We start from the raw sequence: 22,235 nt of genomic DNA on the forward strand, positions 1-22,235 counted from the left end.
TAATCTTGTTGAATATGAAACTGTTCAAATTCTGAAAAGAAGAAAGATAAGTGAAGATTTTAAAACAACCTCTGACACTGCTCAAGTTGTTATTCAGAATAAAGGATAGGAAGGTACAGAAGAAACAGTAAATTCTGATCAAGCTATCAAGACATCAACTGCTGACAATGCTCAAGTTGATTTGAATAAATTGACAATTACTGATAAGAAGAAGGTGTTATGGAAGAAAGCTACTCTAGTTGAACCAAAATTCAATCTCATGATTAATCAACTTGCTACATTTGGGTTGAAAGCCAAGCAACCTAGAGATAGAGCTGGATTAGGTTCTGACGAAGAGAAGATTCAAACAGGAGTAGAGGTTACTCTAAGAGATCCTTTCATATTGACAGACAAACCATATGAACAAATCAAACAAAGGTACCTTGACAAGGTGTTGTCTGCTCAAGTTGTGATAGATGCTCATGATAAGGAGAATCTAAAAGAGAAATTAATCTTATTTCTCAATGATAGAAGGACTTATAGATTAGCTGATTCTGATATATTAAAGAAGTTTATCAAAGAACTTCAACATATCCATTATCATCTGGAAGTAAAATCTTATGTTACAAGAAGATGGTCAGAATATATTTTGAAGGCTATAAGAGATCTATTCAGAATCTCTGGTACAAAGACTTCTCATAAGGTGATGGAAGAGAAATTCCTATGCTGAAGAATTCTGCTAAGGTGGAAGTTATTCTGAAAGGAAGATGCTTATGTTATAATGAAAACTCTTCACATCCTAAGGTTATCAAACTTGGTGACGGACTTGAAAGAACATCCATTCAAGCTCTCAGAACAGCCATTTATCACATTGGTGACAGTAAAGAAGAAGAACTGATGCAGGTCAAAGCACAGTTAGCTGAAGTTCTGAAGAAATCTGAAGATAATCTGATAAATGATTTTGTTAAGAATCATTATGGATTCAGATTGATTCAGTGATGTTGGTAAAGCTGGATGTTTTGTAAGTTGTGGTTAATAGTCTTATTAAACTATTATTGTATTTGAACTTAAATGTTTTTGACATCATCAAATCTATTAACTTGTACATTCTTGCATAATTTACAAGTTGGGGGAGATTGTTGGATATATTTGAGGTGTCATGTCTAATATGTTTCATGTTTAGTTTTCAGATCTTAACTAACAAGAAATATCAGTTCTTACTGAAATCAGGACTTACTGGAAGTCAGGACTTAAGGATATCAGGACTTAGATTATCAGAAGATAATATTTGAAGATGGATATCAGAACTTAAGTACTGGAGGACTAACAGTTAAGGAAGGAAGCTGATTTACAGGAAAGAATATCGAAACTAATACAGAATAAGATATGCATGGAAAGAGTTCGAGGACTAGAAGAATTATATAAGATATCTGGTTGATATATTTTAGGAGACAGAATTATATTCCATATCAACTATAAGTTATCTTGTAACTATGTGTCTATATAAACACATACATAGCTTTACTCTATAAGAGTTACAATCATCGAGAAGATCATATATTGTAACCTAGCAGCTCTCGTGATATTTGTTCATCGCTGAGAGAGGACAGTTCCATTATAACAAAGTTTGTTATATCGAAAACATCTGTTTTCTGTTACTTGTGCTTTAAATCGATTTGACTATATTCTACACTGTATTCAACCCCCTTCTACAGTATTGTGTGACCTAACAAAGAATAATTTTTCCTTGCAAATATTCAATAAATAGTACCTTTAGATAAAAGAAGTTTTTAATTGATTAATCCCGAATTTTAGATTTCGCCACCCCAAGTTTAAAATCCCCTTGGTTTACCAGATTTCAGGAAATTAAGTAATATAACAAATTATGTACTATAGTTGGAGGGGTCGCGCGAACGCTAGCCCCCTAACACAAATTATGATGTAGGCTCCACCACTTGGGTAGACCTTAGGAAAGAACCCATCCGAAGTGCAATGGAAGTCACTTCCCTAGGCCATGGAACTTAATGTTCGCCCATTGACCCCATCCAAGTAAGTAAGTTTTCATGTAGGCCGTAAATATCTATTCATAGCGTTGTTGGAATATATTACCTTGGATCGGTCGATGTGGGAATTTCTGAGAGCAGACTTTTGTTATCAATGATAGTGTAAATCTTGTGATGATGTATTTGACTATAATTTCGTAGTGCGATTGACATGTAATTTAAAATTTGGGAGTTATTTGTCTTAAATAAAAAACATGGAATATCTATATCTCCAAACGTAATTTCTTACACCATCGGTAGCTTTATGCAGTTTGCGGCCAGTGAGTAAAAATAACTTTGGATGACATAGTAACTCGGTTCGTTGAACATGGATCAAAATGAGGTACAATCTTTGGAATTGAATCTGGAAAATCAGAACTTTATTATTTATTATCGTGCATTCTATTATAAAAGGTTAAATTGAAACTATATTACTTATTGTCCTGAAATATTATATTAAAAAGGTAAAATTGAGGCAATATTCGTAAATTGTTACAACAAGTTAAATTATATCTAAAATATATCACCATGGTTTTAAACTTTCCTTTAGAAATAATCGGAATAGCGATTTTTTTCTCCGGCAAAGAGTTCATGTCTTTAAAAAAAATATTTATTCTTTGAATTAGTGGGGGTGCGCCAGGCCCGAGCAGTAGTGCAACACTTAGGCGGCGTATGAAGACCTCAATAGCAAGCTATTGTTCGGAACTTCCCCAATAAAAAAATTATTTAATATCGCGTGGACCAACGGCCCACATATCAGATAGTAAACATATCAGAATAGATACTACACTTGATCTTAGCGAAAAGGCCGAAAAAGGTATGAATGAACAAGCTATCTGACCTTGTTTATATGGATGAGTTCGGCACATCTACCGAAAAGTATCTCGAGGTGGTACCGAACTCCATGTACATATAAATACTAATGTAAGCAATGCTGTAAAGCGTGGAATAAGATATGAATACGAATTGTTCGAGTACATACAAATTGACTTTTCTCTCAAAAAATAAAAAATAATAAACTGTTGGAGTTAGTGCGTAAAATGTTTTTTCAAAACGTTTAATTAATAATATGCAAGTAAACTGCTTTTCTATCACTCTTGGTGCAAGACGAATTCCTATTCAGTTCCTTGCTGCAAATTTTATGCAACCACACCCAACAAAAAATTTAGTATGTTGCGAGACTTGTGTTTTATTTTCGAATTTAAACTGAAACTTAAACGGGAAAGCAAAACAGTGTAACACCTTAAATATGAATGATGCGGAAAAACCGTGTTGTGAGAAACCATATGCGTCTTTAGTTTACACGGTTTTTGTCATTGTTGCGGAAAGTAAAATTAAAAAAACTTCACGTATGAGGATAATTAATTTTTAAGCACAATATGTCATCAAACTTAAAAGAAAACGAAACCCTTAACGTGAACAATATATGTGCATGTTGATGTTTGTAATTGTGAATATTTACCTCACCTATCATTTCTTATATTATATTATGATGAATTTATTTACTGAGAGACTATAAATTCATTTGCGTGTTAATAAGAGTAATTTTTACTTGCAAATATTCAATAAATAGTAATAATTTAAATAAATGAAGTTTTTAATTGATTAATCCCGAATTTTAGATTTCGCCATCCCAAGTTTAAAATCACCTTGGTTTACCAGGTTTCATGAAATTCAGTAATATAACAAATTATGTAATATAGTTGGCGGGGCCACGCCCGCTAACACAAATTATTATGTAAATTCAATAATATAACAAAATATGTAATATAGTTGGCGGGGCCGCGGCCCCTAACACAAATTATTAGGATCTTCCCCGACAAAAAAATTATTTTAATATCAGATATTAAACAGATAAGAACAGATACTACACTTCATCTTAGCCAAAAAAACCGAGAAAGGTATGAATGAATAATCTATCTGACCTTGTTTATATGGATGAGTTCGGCACATCTACCGAAAAGTATCTCGAGGCGGTACGGAACTCCAGGTACATATAAACTACTAATGTAAGAAATGCTGTAAAGCATGGAATAAGATATGAATATGAATTGTTAAAGTACATACAATTGACTTTTCCCTCGAAAAATAAAAAATACTAAACTGTTGGAGTAAGTGCATAAAATGTTTTTCCAAAACATTTAATTAATAATATGCAAGTCAACTGCTTTTCTATCACTCTTGGTGCATTATGAATTCCTATTCAGTTGCTTGCTGTAAATTTTATGCAACCGCACCCAAAAACAAATTTAGTATGTTGCGAGACTTGTATTTTATTTTCAAATTTAAACTGAAACTTAAACGGGAAAGCAATACCGTGGAACACCTTAAATATGAATGATGCTGAAAAACTGTGTTGTGAGAAACCATATGTGTCTTTAGTTTACACGGTTTTTGTCATTGTTGCCGCAAAATGAAATTAAAAAACTCCACGTAAGAGGAGAATTAAGTTTTAAGCACAGTATGTCAGCAAACTTAAAAGAAAACGAAACCCTAAATGTGAACAAGATAATGGCTCAGTACAATATATGTGCATGTTAATGTTTGTAATTGTGAATATTTACCTCAGCTATCATTTCTTATATTATACTATGATGAATTTATTTAGTGAGAGACTATAAATTCATTTGCGTGTTAATAAGAGTAATTTTTACTTGCAAATATTCAATAAATAGTAATAAATTTAAATAAATGAAGTTTTATTTGATTAATCTCGAATTTTAGATTTCGCCACCCCAAGTTTAAATTCCCCTTGGTTTACCATATTTCAGGAAATTAAGTAATATAACAAATTATGTACTATAGTTGGTGAGGCTGCGCGAACGCAAGCCCCCTAACACAAATTATGATGTAGGCTCCACCACTTGGGTAGACCTTAGGCAAGAACCCATCCAAAGTGCAATTGAAGTCACTTCCCTAGGCCATGAACTTTAATGATCGCCCATTGACCCCATCCAGGTAAGTAAGTTTTCATGTAGGCCGTATATCTCTATTCATAGAGTTGTTGGAATATTTTACCTTAGATCGGTCGATGTGGGAAGTTCTCAGAGCAGACTTTTGTTATCAACGATAGTGTAAATCTTGTGATGATGTATTTGACTATAATTTCGTTGTGCGATTGACATGTAATTTAAAATTTGGGAGTTATTTGTCTTAAATAAAAAACACGGAATATCTATATCTCCAAACATATTTTCTTACACCATCGGTACCTTTATGCAGTTTACGGCCAATGAGTAAAAATAGCTTTGGATGACACAGTAACTCGGTTCGTTGAAATTCGATCAAAATGAGGTACAATCTTTGTAATTGAATCTGGAAAATCATAAATTTATTATTTATTGTCGTGCATTCTATTATAAAAGGTGAAGTTGAAACTCTATTACTATTGTCCTGAAATATTATATTAAAAAGGTGAAATTGAGGCAATATTCGTAAATTGTTACAACAAGTTAAATTATATCTGAAATATATCACGATAGTTTTAAACTTTCATTTAGAAACAATCGGAATAACGATTTTTTTTCTCAAGCAAAGAGTTCGTGTCTTTTAAAAAAATATTTATTCTTTGATTTAGTGGGGGTGCGCCAGGCCCGAGCTGTAGTGCAACACTTATGCGACGCATGAAGACCTCAATAGAGAACTATTGTTCGGATCTTCCCTAATAAAAAATAAAAAATAATTTAATATCGCGTGAACCAATGGCCCACATATCAGATATTAAACTGATAAGAACAGATACTACACTTGATCTTAGCCAAAAGGCCGAGAAAGGTATGAATAAACAAGCTATCTGACCTTGTTTATATCGATGAGTTCAGCACATCTACCGAAAAGTATCTCGAGGTGGTACCGAACTCCAGGTAGATATAAATACTAATGTAAGCAATTTTGTAAAGCGTGGAATAAGATATGAATATGAATTGTTCGAGTACATACAAATTGACTTTTCCCACGAAAAATAATAAACTGTTGGAGTTAGTGCGTAAAATGTTTTCCCAAAACGTTTAATTAATAATATGCAAGTCAACTGCTTTGCAATCACTCTTGGTGCAATACGAATTCCTATTCAGTTACTTGCTACAAATTTTATGCAACCACACCCAACAACAAATTTAGTATGTTGCGAGACTTGTGTTTTATTTTCAAATTTAAACTGAAACCTAAACGGGAAAGCAATACTGGGGAACACCTTAAATATGAATGATGCAGAAAACCGTGTTGAGAGAAACCATATGCGTCTTTAGTTTACACGGTTTTTGTCATTGTTGCCGGAAAACACGGTTAAAAAAACTCCACGTAAGAGGAGAATTAATTTTTAAGCAGAATATGTCATCAAACTTAAAAGAAAAATAAACCCTTAATGTAAACAAGATAATGGCACAATACAATATATGTGCATGTTGATGTTTATAATTGTGAATATTTGCCTCACCTCACCTCACCTCACCTATCATTTCCTATTTTATATTATGATGAATTTATTTAGTGAGAGACAATAAATTCATTTGTGTGTTAATAAGAGTAATTTTTACTTGCAAATATACAATAAATAGTAATAACTTTAAATAAATGAAGTTTTTCATTTATTAATCCCGAATATTAGATTTCGCCATCCCAAGTTTAAAATCCCCTTGGTTTACCAGGTTTCATGAAATTCAGTAATATAACAAATTATGTAATATAGTTGGCGGGGCCGCGCCCCCTAAGACAAAATATGATGTAGGCTCCACCACTTGGGTAGACCTTAGGCAAGAACCCATCCGAACTGCAATGGAAGTCACTTCCCTAGGCCATGGACCTTAATGATCGCCCATTGACCCCATCTAGGAAAGTAAGTTTTCATGTAGGCCGTATATCTCTACTCATAGCGTTGTTGGAATATTTTACCTTAGATCGGTCGATGTGGGAAGTTCTCAGAGTAGACTTTTGTTATCAACGATAGTGTAAATCTTGTGATGATGTATTTGACTATAATTTCGTAGTGCGATTGACATGTAATTTAAAATTTGGGAGTTATTTGTCTTAAATAAAAAACAGGGAATATCTATATCTCCAAACGTAATTTCTTACACCACCGGTACCTTTATGCAGTCTGCGGCCAATGAGTGAAAATAGCTTTGGTTGACATAATAACTCAGTTCATTGAACATTGATCGAAATGAGGTACAATCTTTGTACTTGAATCTGGAAAATCACAACTTTATTATTTATTATCGTGCATTCTATTATAAAGGGTGAAATTGAAACTATATTACTTATTGTCATGAAATATTATATTAAAAAGGTGAAATTGAGGAATTAGTTCTAATGGTTACATTAAGTTAAATTATATTTGAAATATATCGTCGTAGTTTTAAACTTTCATCTGGAAAAAAATCAGAATAGCGATTGTTTCTCCGGCAAAGAGTTCTTGTCCTTTAAAAAAATTATTAATTATTAATTCTTTGATTTGGTGGGGTGCGCCAGGCTCGAGCAGTAGCGCAACACTTACTCGACGCATGAAGACCACAATAGCAAGCTATTATTGTTAGGATCTTTCCCAATAAAAAAATTAATTTAATATTGAGTGAACCATTGGCCCACATATCAGATATTAAACTAATAAGAACATTTACTACACTTGATCTTAGCCAAAAGTCCATGAAAGGAATGAATGAATAAGCTATCTGACCTAGTTTATATGGATGAGTTCGGCACATCTACCGAAAAGTATCTCGAGGTGGTATGGAACTCCAGGTACATATAAACTACTAATGTAGGAATAAACTACTAATGTAGGAAATGCTTTAAAGCGTGGAATAAGATATGAAAATAAATTGTTAAAGTGCATACAAATTGACTTTTCCCTCGAAAAATAATAAAAAATAAACTGTTGGAGTAAGTGCATAAAATGTTTTTCCAAAATGTTTAATTAATAATATGCAAGTCAACTGCTTTTCTATCACTCTTGGTGCATTACATATTCCTATTCAGTTGCTTGTTGAAAATTTTATGCCACCACACCCAAAAACAAATTTAGTATATTACGAGACTTGTGTTTTATTTTCAAATTTAAACTGAAAATTAAACATGAAATCAATACTGGGGAACACCTTAAATATGAATGATGCAGAAAAACCGTGTTGTAAGAAACCATATGCGTCTTTAGTTTACACGGTTTTTGTCATCGTTGCCGGAAAATAGAATTAAAAAAACTCCACGTAAGAGGAGAATTAATTTTTAAGCACAATATGTCATCAAACTTAAAAGAAAAAGAAACCCTTAATTTGAAGAAGATAATGGCGCAGTACAATATATGTGCATGTTGATGTTTGTAATTGTGAATATTTACCTGACCTTTCATTTCTTATAGCAATTATGATGAATTTATTTAGTGAGAGACTATAAATTCATTTGCGTGTTAATAAGAGTAATTTTTACTTGCAAAAATACAATAAATAGTAATAACTTTAAATAAATGAAATTTTTAATTTATTAATCCCAAAAATTTAGATTTCGCCACCCCAAGTTTAAAATCCCCATGGTTTACAAGATTTCAGGAAATTAAGTAATATAACAAATTATGTAATATAGTTGGCGAGCCGCGCAGACGCAAGCCCCCTAACACAAATTTTGATGTAGGCTCCACCACTTGGGTAGACCTTGGGCAAGAACCTATCCAAAGTGTAATGGAAGTCACTTCCCTAGGCCATGGACCTTAATGATCGCCCATTGACCCCATCCAGGTCAGTAAGTTTTCATGTAGGCCGTATATCTCTATTCATAACGTTATTGGAATATTTTACCTTAGATCGGTACATACAAATTGACTTTTCCCTCGAAAAATAAAAAATAATAAACTATTGGAGTAAGTGCATAAAATGTTTTTCCAAAACGTTTAATTAATAATATGCAAGTAAACTACTTTTCTATCACTCATGGTGCATTACGAATTCCTATTCAGTTGCTTGTTGCAAATTTTATGCCACCACACCCAAAAACAAATTTAGTATGTTGCGAGACTTGTGTTTTATTTTCAAATTTAAACTGAAACTTAAACGGGAAAGCAATACCGGGTAACACATTAAATATGAATGATGCGGAAGAACCGTGTTGTGAGAAACCATATGCGTCTTTAGTTTACACGGTTTTTTTCATTGTTGCCGAAAATAAAATTAAAAAAACTCTACGTAAGAGGAAAATTAATTTTTAAGCACAATATGTCATCAAACTTACAAGAAAACGAAACCCTTAATATGAACAAGATAATGGCACAGTACAATATATGTGCATGTTGATGTTTGTAATTGTGAATATTTACCTCACCTATCATTTCTTATGTTATATTATGATGAATTTATTTTGTAAGAGACTATAAATTCATTTGCGTGTTAATAAGGGTAATTTTTACTTGCAAATATTCAATAAATACTAATAACTTTAAATAAATAATGTTTTTAATTGATTTTTAGATTTCGCCACCCCATGTTTAAAATCCTCTTGGTTTACCAAATTTCAGGAAATTATGTAATCTAACAAATTATGTACTATAGTTGGCGGGCCGCGCGAACGCGATCCCCTAACACAAATTATGATGTGGGCTCCACCACTTAGGTAGACCTTAGGTAAGAACCCATCCAAACTGCAATGGAAGTCACTTCCTTAGGCCATGGACCTTAATGATCGTCCATTGACCCCATCCAGGTAAGTAAGTTTTCATGTTGGCCGTATATCTCTGTTCATAGCGTTGTTGGAATATTTTACCTTAGATCGGTCGATATTGGAAGTTCTCAGAGAAGACTTTTGTTATCAACGATAGTTTAAATCTTGTGATGATGTATATGACTATAATTTCGTAGTGCGATTGACATGTAATTTAAAATTTGGGAGTTATTTGTCTTAAATAAAAAACACGGAATATCTATATCTCCAAACGTAATTTCTTACACCACAGGTACCTTTATGCAGTTTGCGGCCGATAAGTGAAAATAGCTTTGGGTGACATAATAACTCGATTCGTTGAACATGGATCAAAATGATGTATAATCTTTGTACTTAAATCCGGAAAATCAGACCTTTATTATTTATTGTCGTGCATTATGTTATAAAGGGTGAAATTGAAACTATATTACTTATTGTCATGAAATATTATATTAAAAAGGTAAAATTGAGGCAATATTCGTAAATTGTTACAACAAGTTAAATTATATTTGAAATATATCGTCGTAGTTTTAAACTTTCATCTGTAAAATAATCGGAATAGCGATTTTGTTTTCCGGAAAAGAGTTCGTGTCCTTTAAAAAATATTTATTCTTTGATTTGGTGGGGTTGCGCCAGGCCAGAGAAGTAGTGCAACACTTAGGCGACGCATGAAGACCTCAATAGCAAGCTATTGTTATTATCTTCCCCGATAAAAAAATTAATTTAATATCGTGTGAACCATTGGCCCACATATCAGATATTAAACTGATAAGAACAGATACTACACTCGATCTTAGCCAAAAGGCCGAGGAAGGTATGAATGAACAAGCTATCTGACCTTGTTTATATGGATGAGTTCGCCACATCTACCGAAAAGTATCTCGAGGTTGTACGAAACTCCAGGTACATATAAACTACTAATGTAAGCAATGCTGTAAAGCGTGGAATAAGATATGAATATGAATTCTTAGAGTACATACAAATTGACTTTTCCCTCGAAAATTAAAAAATAATAAACTGTTGGAGTAAGTGCATAAAATGTTTTTCCAAAACATTTAATTAATAATATGCAAGTCAACTGCTTTTCTATCACTTTTGGTGCATTACGAATTCCTATTCAGTTGCTTGCTGCAAATTTTATGCAACCACACCCAACAAAATATTTAGTATGTTGCGAGACTTGTGTTTTATTTTCAAATTTAAATTGAAACTTAAACGGGAAAGCAATACCGGGTAACACCTTAAATATGAATTATGCGGAAAAATCGTGTTGTGAGAAACCATATGCGTCTTTAATTTACACGGTTTTTGTCATTATTACGGAAAATAAAATTAAAAAAACTCCACATAAGAGGAAAATTAATTTTTAAGCACAATATGTCAACATACTTAAAAGAAAACGAAACTCTTAATGTGAACAAGATAATGGCGCAGTACAATATATGTGCATGTTGATGTTTGTAATTGTGAATATTTACCTCACCTATTATTTCTTATATTATATTATGATGAGTTTATTTAGTGAGAGACTATAAATTCATTTGAGTGTTAATAAGAGTAATTTTTACTTGCAAATATTCAAAAAATAGTAATAACTTTAAATAAATGATGTTTTTAATTGATTAATCCCGAATTTTAGGTTTTGCCACCCCAAGTTTAAAATCCCTTTGGTTTACCAGGTTTCATGAAATTCAGTAATATAACAAATTATGTAATATAGTTGGCGGGGTCGCGCGAACGCATGCCCCCTAACACAAATTTTGATGTAGGCTCCACCACTTGGGTAGACCTTAGGCAAGAACCCATCCAAAGGGCAATGAAAGCAACTTCCCTAGGCCATGGACCTTAATGATCGCCCATTGACCCCATCCAGGTAAGTAAGTTTTTATGTAGGCCGTATATCTCTATTCATAGCGTTGTTGGAATATTTTACCTTAGATCGGTCGATATGGGAATTTCTCAGAGCAGTCTTTTGTTATTAACGATAGTTTAAATCTTGTGATGATGTATTTGACTATAATTTCGTAGTGCGATTGACATGTAATTTAAAATTTGGGAGTTATTTGTCTTAAATTAAAAACACAGAATATCTATATCTCCAAACGTAATTTCTTACACCGCCGGTACCTTTATGCAGTTTGCGGCCGATGAGTGAAAATAGCTTTGGGTGACATAATAACTCGGTTCGTTGAAAATGGATCGAAATGAGGTACAATCTTTGTACTTGAATCTGGAAAATCAGAACTTTATTATTTATTGTCGTGCATTCTATTATAAAGGGTGATATTGAAACTATATTACTTATTGTCGTGAAATATTATATTAAAAAGGTGAAATTGAGGAAATATCCGTAAACAGTTACAACAAGTTAAATTATATTTGAAATATATCGTCGTGGTTTTAAACTTTCATCTGGAAACAATCGGAATAGCGATTTTATTCTCCAGAAAAGAGTTCGTGTCCTTTAAAAAATTATTTATTCTTTGATTTTGTGGGGGTGCGCTAGGCCCGAGCAGTAGTGCAACACTTAGGCGACGCATGAAGACCTCAATAGCAAGCTATTGTTAGGATCTTCCCCGATAAAAAAATTAATTTAATATCGTGTGAACCATTGGCCCACATATCAGATATTAAACTGATAAGAACATATACTACACTTGATCTTTGCCAAAAAGCCGAGAAATGTATGAATGAACAAGCTATCTGACCTTGTTTATATGGATGAGTTCGACACATCTACCGAAAAGTATCTAGACGTGGTACGGAAATCCTAGAAAATATAAACTACTAATATAATCAATGCTGTAAAGCGTGGAATAAGATATGAATATGAATTGTAAGAGTACATACAAATTGACTTTTCCCTCAAAAAATAAAAAATAATAAACTATTGGAGTAAGTGCATAAAATATTTTTCCAAAACATTTATTTAATAATATGCAAGTCAACTGCTTTTCTGTCACTCTTAGTGCATTAAAAATTCCTATTCAGTTGCTTGCTGCAAATTTTATGCAACCACACCCAACAACAAATTTAGTATGTTGCGAGACTTGTGTTTTATTTTCAAATTTAAACTGAAACTTAAATGGGAAAGCAATACCGGGTAACACCTTAAATATGAATGATGCGAAAAAACAGTATTTTGAGAAACCATATGCGTCTTTAGTTTACACGGTTTTTGTCATTGTTGCGGAAAATAAAATTAAAAAGACTCCGCGTAAGAGCATAATTAATTTTTAAGCACAATGTCATCATACTTAAAAGAAAACGAAACCTTTAACGTGAACAAGATAATGGCGTAGTATAATATATGAGCATGTTGATGTTTGTAACTGTGAATATTTACCTCACCTATCGTTTCTTATATTATGCTATGATGAATTTATTTAGTGAGAGACTATAAATTCAATTACGTGTTAATAAGAGTAATTTTTACTTGCAAATATTCAATAAATAGTAATAACTTTAAATAAATGAAGTTTTTAATTGATTAATCCCGAATTTTAGGTTTCGCCACCCCAAGTTTAAAATCCCCATGGTTTACCAGGTTTCATGAAATTCAGTATTATAACAAATTATGTAATATAGTTGGCAGGGTCGCGCGAACGCAAGCCCCCTAACAAACATTATGATGTAGGCTCCACCACTTGGGTAGACCTTAGGCAAGAACCCATCCAAAGTACAATGGAAGTCACTTCCCTAGGCCATGGACCTTAATGATCGCCCATTGCCCCCATCTAGGTAAGTAAGTTTTCATGTAGGCCGTATATCTCTATTCATAGCGTTGTTGGAATATTTTACCTTAGATTGGTCGATGTGGGAGTTCTCAGAGCAGACTATTGTTATCAACGATAGTGTAAATCTTGTGATGATGTATTTGACTATAATTTCGTAGTGCGATTGAGATGAAAATTAAAATTTGGGAGTTATTTGTCTTAAATAAAAAACACGGAATATCTATATCTCCAAACGTAATTTCTTACACCACCGGTACCTTTATGCAGTTTGCGGCCAATGAATGAAAATAGCTTTGGGTGACATAATAACTTGGTTCGTTGAACTTGGATCGAAATGAGGTACAATCTTTGTACTTGAATCTGGAAAACCAGAACTTTATTAATTATTGTTGTGCATTCTATTATAAAGGGTGAAATTGAAACTATATTACTTATTGTCGTGAAATATTATATTGAAAAGGTGAAATTGAGGCATTAGTTGTAAATTGTTACATTAAGTTAATTTATATTTGAAATATATCGTCGTAGTTTTAAACTTTCATCTGGAAACAATAGGAATAGCGATTTTTTTCTCCGGGAAAGAGTTTATGTCCTTTAAAAAAATTGTTTATTCTTTGATTTAGTAGGGGTGCGCCAGGCCCGAGCAGTAGTGCAACACTTAGGCAACGAAGACCTCAATAACAAGCTATTGTTAGGATCTTCCCCGATAAAAAAATTAATATAATATCGTCTGAACCATTGTCCCACATATCAGATATTAAACCGATAAGAACAGATACTACACTTGATCTTAGCCAAAAGGCCGAGAAAGGTATGAATGAACAAGCTATCAGACCTTGCATATATGGATGAGTTCGGCACATCTACCGAAAAATATCTCGAGGTGGTACGGAACTCCAGGTATATATAAGCTACTAATGTAAGCAATGCTATAAAGCGTAGAATAAGATATGAATATGAATTGTTAGAGTACATACAAATTGACTTTTCCCTCGAAAAATAAAATATAACCCAAAAACAAATTTAGTATGTTACAAGACTTTTGTTTTATTTTCAAATTTAAACTGAAACTTAAACGGGAAAGCAATACCGGGTAACACCTTAAATATGAATGATGCGGAAAAACAGTGTTGTGAGAAACCATATGCGTCTTTAGTTTACACGGTTTTTTTCATTGTTGCCGGAAAATAAAATTAAAAAAACTCCACGCAAGAGGAGAATTAATTTTTAAGCACAATATGTCATCAAACTTAAAAGAAAACGAAACCCTTAATGTGAACAAGATAATGGCGCAGTACAGTATATGTGCATGTTGATGTTTGTAATTGTGAATATTTACCTCACCTATCATTTCTTATATTATATTATGATGAATTTATTTAGTGAGAGACTATAAATTCATTTGGGTGTTGATAAGAGTAATTTTTACTTGCAAATATTCAATAAATACTAATAACTCTAAATAATTGAAGTTTTTAGTTGTAAATTGTTACATTAAGTTAAATTATATTTGAAATATATTATCGTAGTTTAAAACTTTCGTCTGGAAATAATCGGAATAACAACTTTTTTCTCCGATATAGATTTCGTGTCTTTAAAAAAAATATTTATTCTTTGATTTGGTGGGGGTGCGCCAGGCCCGAGCAGTAGTGCAACACTTAGGGCGACGCAAGAAGACCTCAATAGAAAGCTATTGTGAGGATATTCCCCTATAAAAAAATTAATTCAATATCGTGTGGACCATTGGCCCACATATCAGATTTTAAATTGATAAGAACAGATACTATAGTACATCTTAGCCAAAAGGCCGAGAAAGGTATGAATGAACAAGCTATCTGACCTTGTTTATATGGATGAGTTCGGCACATCTACCGAAAAGTATCTCGAGGTGGTACGGAACTCCAGGTACATATAAACTACTAATGTAAGCAATGCTGTAAAGCGTGGAATAAGATATGAATATGAATTGTTAGAGTACATACAAATTGACTTTTCCCTTGAAAAATGAAAAATAATAAACTGTTGGAGTAAGTGCATAAAATGTTTTTCCAAAACATTTAATCAACTGCTTTTCTGTCACTCTTGGTGCATTACGAATTCCTATTCAGTTGCTTGTTGCAAATTTTATGCCACCACACCCAAAAACAAATTTAGTATGTTGTGCAACTTGTGTTTTATTTTCAAATTTACACTGAAACTTAAACGGGAAAGCAATACCAGGGAACACCTTAAATCTATACTATACTATTATAAGCAGAACACCCTCTATTTAGTTGGTCGATTGCTCGGTACTGTTGTTTGGTACGGTAAATAACAATCGTCAGATCTAAAAATAGATAGATGAGAACCATTAGATATAATAATAAAATAATATTATGGGCCTGTTTGGCACGCTACTTATAAGCCACTTATGGCTTATAAGCCCTTAACAGCTTATCGACGAGTGTTTGTCGACCCAACTTATAAGCTGAATTTACAACTTATAAGCTGATAAGTTGAAAGTTGGCAGTGACGTACTTTTTTCCAACTTATTTTCATTTTTTCACTTTTTTCTAAAGTTTTGATTTTAAAATATAAATTTTTAAATATTTTCTAATTTAAGATTCATGAACTAAGATAATTATATTTAATAATTATTTGTTTTAATTCATTTAAGTAAAAAAAATTCTGACTTATAAGTAAATTTATCCAAACACTTATAGAACTTATAAGTATTTATCAACTTATCACTTATTTCGCACTTAATCATTTTAAGTCATAAGTTACTTATTTTAAAATTTCCCAAACGGGCACTATATTAATATTTAAACTGCTCTCATAAGTTCAGGGTTCGAATCCTGTTAACAGAATATTATATTTAAACTTTTATATTCTTTATTTTTAACAATTTCTACAGGTTTAAGGTTCGAATCCTATGAACAACATATTATATATTATATTATTTATTTTCAGTTAAGTCTCAAGTTATTATAAAATTATATATAGTTATTATTTATTATGTTCTCCAATTTATTTTTTCAGCAATTAAAAATTATATTATAAAATATATTATTAAAAATTATCGTGTGTTAAAAGCAATTCGTGCATCGCACGGGTTATTGGCTAGTATGAATGATGCGGAAAAACAGTGTTATGAGAAACCATATACGTCTTTAGTTTACACAGTTTTTTTCATTGTTGCGGAAAATAAAATTAAAAAAACTCCACGTAAGAGGATAATTAATTTTTAAGCACAATATGTCATCAAACTTAAAAGAAAACGAAACCCTTAACGTCAACAAGATAATGGCGCAGTACAATATATGTGCATGTTGATGTTTGTAATTGTGAATATTTACCTCACCTATCATTTCTTATTTTATATTATGATGAATTTATTTAGTGAGAGACTATAAATTCATTTGCGTGTTAATAAGAGTAATTTTTACTTGCAAATATTCAATAAATAGTAATAACTTTAAATAAATGAAGTTTTTAATTGATTAATCCCAAATTTTAGATTTCGCCACCCCAAGTTTAAAACCCCTTGGTTTACCGGGTTTCATGAAATTCAGTAATATAACAAATTATGTAATATAGTTGGCGGGGCTGCGCGAACGCAAGCCCCCTAACACAAATTATGATGTAGGCTCCACCACTTGGGTAAACCTTAGGCAAGAACCCATCCAAAGTGCAATGGAAGTCACTTCCCTAGGCCATGGACTTTAATGATCGCCCATTGTCCCCATCCAGGTAAGTAAGTTTTCATGTAGGCTGTATATCTCTATTCATAGCGTTGTTGGAATCTTTTACCTTAGATGGGTCGGTGTGGGAAGTTCTCAGAGCAGACTTTTGTTATCAACGATAGTGTAAATCTTGTGATGATGTATTTGACTATAATTTCGTAGTGCTATTGACATGTAATTTAAAATTTGGGAGTTATTCGTCTTAAATAAAAAAAACGGAATATCTATATCTCCAAACGTAATTTCTTACATCACCGGTACCTTTATCTAGTTTACGGCCAATGAGTGAAAATAGCTTTGGGTGACATAATAACTCGGTTCGTTGAACATGGATCGAAATTGTAACGCCCCCAATTCCGGGGTCAAGGGATTTGGTCGTCAGTATGAAATCTCAATCCAAATCAACCTGTTTAATCAATAAATAAATGCTAGTGGAAGATATTTATCATTTATGACCCCAAACTAATCCAAGATCTTTTAAGGTTACCGTTCTAGAAACAAGAATTCCAAACTTCACCAATACATTTTTCACTTTTAAAATTCTTTTCAATAATTATCAATCTTAAAACTTAACCCGCTAGTATAACTTCGAGAAGAAGTATACTAGGCCCAACTATAAAATACATAACTATAATATAATATAATATAAACAACTTTACACAATAGAACTTACACTAGTTCACAAACCCTGGACCAATCACCTTCCAAAAGCTTCTTCTTTGCTTCCTTGAATTACGCAGCTAAACAGTGCAAGCTAATCCTCACTGGAGGTTAAATTCGAAAACAGGCAAGTATGAGCGAAAGAAATGCTCAGCAAAATCATTGTAATATATATATATATGGTTGTTTCGATATAAAACCGACATCTGCAATAGCGCAGATCATTTTAAAATCATAATTGTTGAACCATAAAATTTATTAAAGAATCGGATGATTATTTCTCACTGTATTCAAAACTCTTTTTGATATTTTCGAGCGAAATGCTTCAGCAATACTTTGAATCTTGACGAAAATAAAACTTGTAAAACAGTGTTTACGGAAATATCGTAAACAACAATAATATGAAACAATGATTATGGACTGAATTATAACCTTTATTCAAAACCGAACTCTTGATATTAATACTCATTTTGTTGTCATATCAAAATTAGATATCAATACGAACTATGATGCTCACAACATCCCATACTAAAGTCAACATCAATCATCTGTACTAATACCACATTTGATATTTAACAACAAACTAAATATCCATATCAAGCAGAAACTGAATCAAAATTGCATTTCACCTTTAATCCAAAACAAAACAGTTGATAAATTATTTATTCTATGATTATCAAAACAATAAAGAATTTTAGATATCAATTTAGATTGGAACCAATTATATTTCATGATGTTCCAGATGATCAGTCACGAAACAGCACCGGTATCCCGCAGCCATACCGTAAATATAGGTATTACCCGTATCCCGCAGCCATGCGGTACCTATAGGGCGCCAGAAAAGGCATTTATTCGCTTTGTAAGATATTACAGCTGGACCGATGTCTCGATCACCTACGTTGTAACCAGTAACCATCCAATCTTAAAACCTTTATTATTGAAAAGGAGCCGACTCAATCGTCATCCTAAATAATTTTATTCCCCCATTCATTTGGGCAGGAATACTCGCAACAAAATCATCTTTCTCAAATTCCAAAACGTTTATAAATCCAGTAATTTGATAAGTAAAACATTTAACTATTTTGAACATAGAATAGCAGAGAGTACTTGCATGATAATTCAGCGATATGTAAAACATTTATCTATGCTGAAGTGAGAATAGGAAAGCAATACTTGCAAAATGGGATTCAAAATAAATAACACTTAAACAATAAGTGATGATATGGATACTTGCCTTTGAGATTTAGCAGTTAGTCACACTCGCAATGACGCAACTATTCTGACATTCTGTCTCAAAACATCACTGTCCTTCTTTTCAACACTTTACTGATATGATGCTCCTGCGATTTCTACAAGCCAGTTATCCAATACCATTCCATCTCATTCTTCCCAATGTCTTGTCCCGATCAACTCGAGCAATCCGCATCTATAATTAAAAGATACAATTTTAATCGCCTAAATGATAATTACTCGACGAACTGCGCGTGAAAATCCTATCGTCTACCCAAACGATAGCCCCCACATAAAGAAGACAGTCAAATACAATACTCTTGACCCACGTACGCACGTAATTCACATAACATATAAACATGTAACTCACATATCACATAATTCATATAACACACGACTCGGTTCGCCAAAAGGTTCGACTTCAACACTCAGGCTCTTTGGTTGAAACCCTACTGAGCTCGTCGACTGTCCACTAGGTTATCCTTAGTCCAACATTCACTTTCGGTTTTTCCCCGACTAGAACCTACAGGGTCGAAATACTCTATGTTAGACGTCCAGGTATGCTTGACATATCCTCAATAACAAATCTACCCATTCGATATCAAACCCCGACTCGTACTTATATGTACTATTATAATACATACAACAATCTTGGTTCACATACTCAAAACTCGACTCGATGTTCATTTTCGGAAAACGCATATTCTCGCTGTTTTAGGAAACAAGTTGTCAGTTATATTTCGTAAAATATTAATTTATAATTATATAACTATTTACATTCAACTGGTAGTTCCGATATTTTACAGGATATGCTCCCGAAAATCGGGCAGCGTCTCCTTTGTTTATCGGACTACCCGTCGAATACAATTGACATCAATTCACAACCAATCAACAAACAACCCAATAATCGATCATTCCTAATCCAAACCAATCACACAATCCAACAACCACCATCACAATTAATTAACGATACGACTTTTAAAATAATTAATTATTTTTGTTCCGAAAAATAATTTTACGAACTAATTTAATATTTAAAAATTTTAGGACTCAGAATCGCGTCATCACAGTCCACCGTCGGCTCGCCGAGGCACATTGCCGACGACGGTAAAATTTGCGGGTAACCAATTAAATTCGGATTTCCAACGCAAACTCTACCGATAAAATTTTAAGTATTTAGAAGCAATATTTCGATTAATCATAGAAATTCATTCGAGAATTCAATAAATTAGCAACTTGAAATATGCGAATTGGCAGCTCAAATTCTTTCACGGAAAATCCAAGAATTAGACCAGAAAATTCGCATATCAGTTAGCTTATCTGGATTATACTCACGCGTACACGAATACCCACGACCCAGCCTGCATCACCAAGCCAGGCGACCGGAATATATAAAAGAAAAGGACGGCGGAAGAAAGGAAACAGGGCAGCTATCGCCGGAAGCTAGCAGCGAAGCTTACCAGAAAACAAAACAAAAAAAAGCCGAGCTATTTACCTGAGAAATCGAGAGAGGAGGTCGCGAGAGTGATGATGATCAGGGAAGGGGTGGGTTGCATCTGTATGTATATTTATGTTTTCTTGTTTTGTTTTGTTTTTCTTGTTTCTTTTTTTTATACACACCACAATATTAAAAAAACAAGCAATAAGATCCTGCCACGATTCCAATTGCTTACTTAGAGACGCAACAACACATGTACAAGTTGACACCTGAGAGCTTAATTTTGTACCACATTTCACAACTTATCGAATCAAGGTATGCATAAAACAAATTCATAAAATTACAAAAATAGTCTTAAAATTTTCTAAAAATCCCAAAAGTAATAAAATAAAATTTTCATAATTTTTAAAGCATTTTTGAATCGCGTTTTATACCCGCAATTCACAATTAATGCACCAAGCTATACTTAAAACAAATTCAGAAAATCACGAAAATAGTCTTAAAATGTTACAAATATCCCGAAATTTATAAAAACATAAATTTTGTAATTTTAAAATAATTTCTGAAACACAATTTATACCCGCTTTTATCAATTAAACGAATCAACGCGAGAGTGAAATTAATCCCAAAAATTCCCAAAATAATTTTAAAATTCTCGGAATATTTCAAACTTATGTAAATATGAGTTTCATAATTTTTGAAGGATTCTGGAATTGAATACGGATTTTACGAATAAATGCAATCAAAAAATCATACAGGGGTAAATAATTGATTAAATATTGATTTCTAAATTTTGTAAAATCCCAAAAACACTTATTGTAATTATAAAATCATAAAAACAATTTTAGAGACATTCCAAATACTTATGCAAATAAATTTGCATTAAATTCACTTTTAAAAGTGAAAACAATTCAACACACATAAAACGCGTAACGCAAATAAACACACGTCTAGTTTACAGATCGATTCATATAAATGCATTTTAAAACACATAACCAGTATCCCATTGGATCATATCGGATCTGAAAATAGATTACTTAACGGCTAAGTAACTATAAATCGATACAATTTAATATCAGATTTGGAGAATTATCAAAACCAAGCCTCTTATAAAACATCATGTGAGAAAATAATGTAAAATATCTAGTCTCTCGAGAATACGGGTTTTATTGATTTACCGAAATGATTATCGTATCGAAAATTTTGCGCCGAGATGCGCACGGGTCAAACAGTACTCCGAATCGAAAATGTTAAAACACGGAAAATGTCCGGAATTACCAAATTGGGTTAGGAAGGAGTTTTCCGAAGAGTTTCGGGTTGAAAAAACGCAAAAACGGATGATTTTGGACGATTCCCAGCTTTATAAAATAGTTTTTTAATTACTCTGAAAATAATTAATAAATCCATAAATCATTATAAAATTATATAACAGTCCAAAAATTACCAGAAAAATATCACCATTATCTATATTTTATTTTAGACCTAAAAAAATTAGTATACTCAAAGAATATCATATATAAACACCCAAAACATCAACTCCAACTATCATATAATTCACCAAAATTCACATAAAATCATGTAAACAATTCAAATAATATTAATAATAATATATGAAATAAGGGATATTACAGAAATGAGGTACAATCTTTGTACTTGAATCTGGAAAATCGGAACTTTATTATTTATTATCGTGCATTCTATTATAAATGGTGATATTGAAACTATATTACTTATTTTCGTG

At 32.5% G+C, this 22,235-nt stretch overlaps 1 long non-coding RNA gene, 14 other non-coding genes and 2 pseudogenes across 15 annotated transcripts; all 17 read right to left on the minus strand.

Annotated features, from left to right (window-relative positions):
* Positions 1-1,877: 1,877 nt before the first annotated feature.
* LOC141682160 (U1 spliceosomal RNA) lies at positions 1,878-2,036 on the minus strand. The gene has a single exon (XR_012559561.1). It is a non-coding gene; the product is annotated as a U1 spliceosomal RNA (small nuclear RNA).
* A 611-nt stretch (positions 2,037-2,647) lies between these two features.
* LOC141681947 (U2 spliceosomal RNA) lies at positions 2,648-2,842 on the minus strand. The gene has a single exon (XR_012559361.1). It is a non-coding gene; the product is annotated as a U2 spliceosomal RNA (small nuclear RNA).
* Positions 2,843-3,759: 917 nt separating this feature from the next.
* On the minus strand, positions 3,760-3,926 carry LOC141681958 (U2 spliceosomal RNA; annotated as a pseudogene).
* Positions 3,927-4,828: 902 nt separating this feature from the next.
* Positions 4,829-4,987, minus strand: LOC141682319 (U1 spliceosomal RNA). Its single transcript, XR_012559721.1, has one exon. It is a non-coding gene; the product is annotated as a U1 spliceosomal RNA (small nuclear RNA).
* A 611-nt stretch (positions 4,988-5,598) lies between these two features.
* Positions 5,599-5,799, minus strand: LOC141681797 (U2 spliceosomal RNA). The gene has a single exon (XR_012559220.1). It is a non-coding gene; the product is annotated as a U2 spliceosomal RNA (small nuclear RNA).
* A 913-nt stretch (positions 5,800-6,712) lies between these two features.
* On the minus strand, positions 6,713-6,859 carry LOC141681478 (U1 spliceosomal RNA; annotated as a pseudogene).
* Positions 6,860-7,476: 617 nt separating this feature from the next.
* Positions 7,477-7,675, minus strand: LOC141681935 (U2 spliceosomal RNA). Its single transcript, XR_012559350.1, has one exon. It is a non-coding gene; the product is annotated as a U2 spliceosomal RNA (small nuclear RNA).
* A 924-nt stretch (positions 7,676-8,599) lies between these two features.
* LOC141681269 (U1 spliceosomal RNA) lies at positions 8,600-8,757 on the minus strand. The gene has a single exon (XR_012558710.1). It is a non-coding gene; the product is annotated as a U1 spliceosomal RNA (small nuclear RNA).
* Positions 8,758-9,558: 801 nt separating this feature from the next.
* Positions 9,559-9,715, minus strand: LOC141681049 (U1 spliceosomal RNA). Its single transcript, XR_012558492.1, has one exon. It is a non-coding gene; the product is annotated as a U1 spliceosomal RNA (small nuclear RNA).
* A 611-nt stretch (positions 9,716-10,326) lies between these two features.
* Positions 10,327-10,522, minus strand: LOC141681613 (U2 spliceosomal RNA). The gene has a single exon (XR_012559041.1). It is a non-coding gene; the product is annotated as a U2 spliceosomal RNA (small nuclear RNA).
* Positions 10,523-11,426: 904 nt separating this feature from the next.
* On the minus strand, positions 11,427-11,585 carry LOC141682233 (U1 spliceosomal RNA). The gene has a single exon (XR_012559635.1). It is a non-coding gene; the product is annotated as a U1 spliceosomal RNA (small nuclear RNA).
* A 611-nt stretch (positions 11,586-12,196) lies between these two features.
* On the minus strand, positions 12,197-12,392 carry LOC141681735 (U2 spliceosomal RNA). Its single transcript, XR_012559160.1, has one exon. It is a non-coding gene; the product is annotated as a U2 spliceosomal RNA (small nuclear RNA).
* A 902-nt stretch (positions 12,393-13,294) lies between these two features.
* LOC141681111 (U1 spliceosomal RNA) lies at positions 13,295-13,453 on the minus strand. The gene has a single exon (XR_012558553.1). It is a non-coding gene; the product is annotated as a U1 spliceosomal RNA (small nuclear RNA).
* Positions 13,454-14,064: 611 nt separating this feature from the next.
* LOC141681932 (U2 spliceosomal RNA) lies at positions 14,065-14,256 on the minus strand. Its single transcript, XR_012559346.1, has one exon. It is a non-coding gene; the product is annotated as a U2 spliceosomal RNA (small nuclear RNA).
* Positions 14,257-15,064: 808 nt separating this feature from the next.
* Positions 15,065-15,261, minus strand: LOC141681941 (U2 spliceosomal RNA). The gene has a single exon (XR_012559355.1). It is a non-coding gene; the product is annotated as a U2 spliceosomal RNA (small nuclear RNA).
* A 1,761-nt stretch (positions 15,262-17,022) lies between these two features.
* On the minus strand, positions 17,023-17,181 carry LOC141682123 (U1 spliceosomal RNA). Its single transcript, XR_012559525.1, has one exon. It is a non-coding gene; the product is annotated as a U1 spliceosomal RNA (small nuclear RNA).
* Positions 17,182-17,668: 487 nt separating this feature from the next.
* LOC141676803 (uncharacterized) lies at positions 17,669-20,698 on the minus strand. The gene is made up of 3 exons (XR_012557148.1): positions 20,552-20,698; positions 19,061-19,252; positions 17,669-17,930 (listed from the first exon to the last, which is right to left on the minus strand). It is a non-coding gene; the product is annotated as an uncharacterized LOC141676803 (long non-coding RNA).
* Between the last annotated feature and the right edge of the window lie 1,537 nt (positions 20,699-22,235).

The sequence above is a fragment of the Apium graveolens genome, chromosome 8 (genome assembly GCF_009905375.1).
Source record: "Apium graveolens cultivar Ventura chromosome 8, ASM990537v1, whole genome shotgun sequence".
NCBI lineage: Eukaryota > Viridiplantae > Streptophyta > Magnoliopsida > Apiales > Apiaceae > Apium > Apium graveolens.